Source organism: Malaya genurostris, chromosome 3 (assembly GCF_030247185.1).
Source record: "Malaya genurostris strain Urasoe2022 chromosome 3, Malgen_1.1, whole genome shotgun sequence".
NCBI classification, from domain to species: Eukaryota; Metazoa; Arthropoda; class Insecta; order Diptera; family Culicidae; genus Malaya; species Malaya genurostris.
The window spans coordinates 46,482,884-46,485,725 of NC_080572.1; the positions used below are offsets into that span (position 1 = coordinate 46,482,884).

Sequence of the window (2,842 nt, forward strand, 5' to 3'; positions counted from 1 at the left end):
TAAAACAAATCATACACTCTTGCTCATGTGCATTATTAAATAAAACAGTTAGCATTAACTGTATCATCCGAACGGAAAATACGATCGCTCCGTTTATTGTGTAGAATTTAATAAGCTATCACATTTAACCTTTATATACTCAATTTCATGTAATACATTCAACCGGTTGCGCAGTTGATTATATCGGTTAAATCGTAGTCTACAGTAAAAGATTTATTCAATACTTATATTTTAATTTTTTTTTCAACTGAATTATTACAGTCATCATATTTTATAATTATGATGGAATAATTAAAGTCGAAAATTGTACTTGACCATTTTTTCTGTCATCTATTTATTCATAAACTTTATTCACACATTCGATAAACTGTTCAATCTGTTGAATATGTATATGAAAATTATGTGTTAAAATATTACATGCAAAGTATAACACCATCAATCTTCATAAACAGCCACGCGCCACCTTCATTTTGAGTACTGCAGAGGCACCAAACAGCTTTGAATGATTGCCAATATCTAGGTCAATGTCATTTTCTGTTTTAATGTATATAACAAACTGTCCTTTATCACATCCAAATACAGATGACACCAACAAGTTAATCAGTGGGTGCTTCTTTTTCACAGTTGATTACAAACCTTATGGAAAAAACTAGAAACGAAGAAAACAAATTAAATCAAAATTGTGCAAAAATGACTCAAAACTCTGAAAGAATAAATTTAATACCTGCCAGCGGGCCAACTACATTCAGTGGTTTGGTTTTAAGTGAGAATCTTTTGTTTTTGTTTACATTCCATATGTAGTTACCAAGGCTACTGGTAACTGTTTTTCAAAATCAATAATTTTCCAACTTGTGTTGCCAGTTCCAACATTTTTTCAAGCGATTTCGTTTTGACATTACCAGTTACTGAGGGGTAGTTAGATTTGCGATACAGTTTTGATAGTCGAGTGGCAGTTCGTGTCGTCGGTAAATCGGTATTAAAACTGTCTGTTAATGAATTACCATCAGTTATCGAATATCGAAAGACCCCTTGCTCATGATAAAAATAATCTTTTCGAGCAACACTGTTCTGGTTTCTATGAACAGGTTACCAAGGAACCTCTATAATATGATCAAACAAAACATTACCGATCAGAGGGAGCGTAAAAAGCGTAAGTGCTTTTTCCGAAAACAGGAACCGTTTGTCCAAACGATTTGAATTAAGTTGTTAAATATTATTAATATTTCGATAATCATGGATTAAAATATTGACTTTTCCAGTTCCGTGACAAGCAGAAAGATTTTGTAAGGGATTAGTATGGCTACAACTTTAATCCATTCAGTTGGTTTGGATGGTATTCTAACGAAGGTTTCGATTGAGCACTGGACAAAAACACGGTGTTGTAGAAATTGTGTGCAAACTGTTGAATTTGAGAAAATAATTCCGAGGCAGATCTTTAAAATACTAGTTGCCTGAAAGACAAATACAAGGAATGTGTGGTTCTGAATATTATGGAGTATCAATATAAACTGCATACCCAAGTAACCACGACGCATTATAACTTTACATTAATTCGGCTTCAAAAATTCGCGTAAAATTTGAATAAAAGCAGCGGAGTTACACATGTTTTTACAATGCTATTATAAAGCTGAAAAGGGCGATTATTAGACTCTTAGAGGATTATTACTCTTATAGTTATTATTAAAGTATCGTTGCTCCAAAATATAGCATCGAATGTCGATATACAACACGGCAGAAGGTTGTTGTAAAATAATGCTCAGTTACATTTTGAATGCAAATTTAATGCACATTGCTTTAAAGTATGTAGGATTAGTGTAACTATACATTAATAATGTAAAAATAGAGTTGTAAATGTGCAGTGATATAATGCATATGGTTACTTGGGTAGATATCAGTTATAAATGCTAATTAATAAAGTAATTTCGAAAAGGACGCATTATAAATATACAATCAGCATGATCATACCTTCATATTTCACGACATATTCATGTTATGTTTCACTGGGAAATAGCAAAGAATAACTCGGAAAGGTTAGAAGTAAGGAAAACAGAAAAATATGTACTTAAAATTGATAATTTGGAACAAAATGGAAAAAAAGAAATAAAAATAAAATTTGGTTTAATTATGTTATTACCTAAACATAACATGTAATGAATATGTATTTTACATGTTTATTTGTTCCTTTCACATTTTAATTTAGAAATTGTGCACAAAAACTGAATCGGAGACAGTCGCAAAATTTTTTAGAGGCTGGTATTAATTTTTCTGCGATCACCTGTGATTCATTCAGTTTGATGTTAGATGGTAATGTTTCCCGAAACATGCCGGGGATATTTTTTTCTTGTGAAAATTCTGCTATCTGGATAAATCGTTAATTTATAAACCTTCGAATTCTTTCGATGGAACATTCTGCTTTTACAAAGAGCATACTAGCATTTTTCCGATTCACACAAATTACATTTTTATTCCTTTTTAATTGTTTATATTTTTCAATTTGATAACATTGGTAACTAAGGTAACCGTTATTCGGAATAAATAATTTTCGGTATTTGTTGCCAGTTTCAATAAATTTCCAAGCTATGTCGTTTTGACATTATCAGTTACTGAGGGGTAGTTAGATTTACGATACAATTTTGGTAGACGAGTGGCAGGTCGTGTCGTCGGTAGAACCAAATACAAATGTCAAATTTATATTTGGTAGAACTGTCTTCCGTTTCACCGGTATCAAATTGGAAAAACTTTCTTTCAGGCTTCTCGGACACTACTCGCTAGTAATCAAAATTTCAATCATATATAATTGAAAATACGTGGCCACATTTCCACATGTATTTACTCATGAATT

General features: G+C 31.6%; 1 long non-coding RNA gene across 1 annotated transcript; it reads right to left on the reverse strand.

Moving 5' to 3' along the window:
- Positions 1-329: 329 nt before the first annotated feature.
- LOC131438033 (uncharacterized) lies at positions 330-2,272 on the reverse strand. The gene is made up of 4 exons (XR_009230871.1): positions 2,135-2,272; positions 1,966-2,000; positions 725-1,451; positions 330-649 (listed from the first exon to the last, which is right to left on the reverse strand). It is a non-coding gene; the product is annotated as an uncharacterized LOC131438033 (long non-coding RNA).
- Between the last annotated feature and the right edge of the window lie 570 nt (positions 2,273-2,842).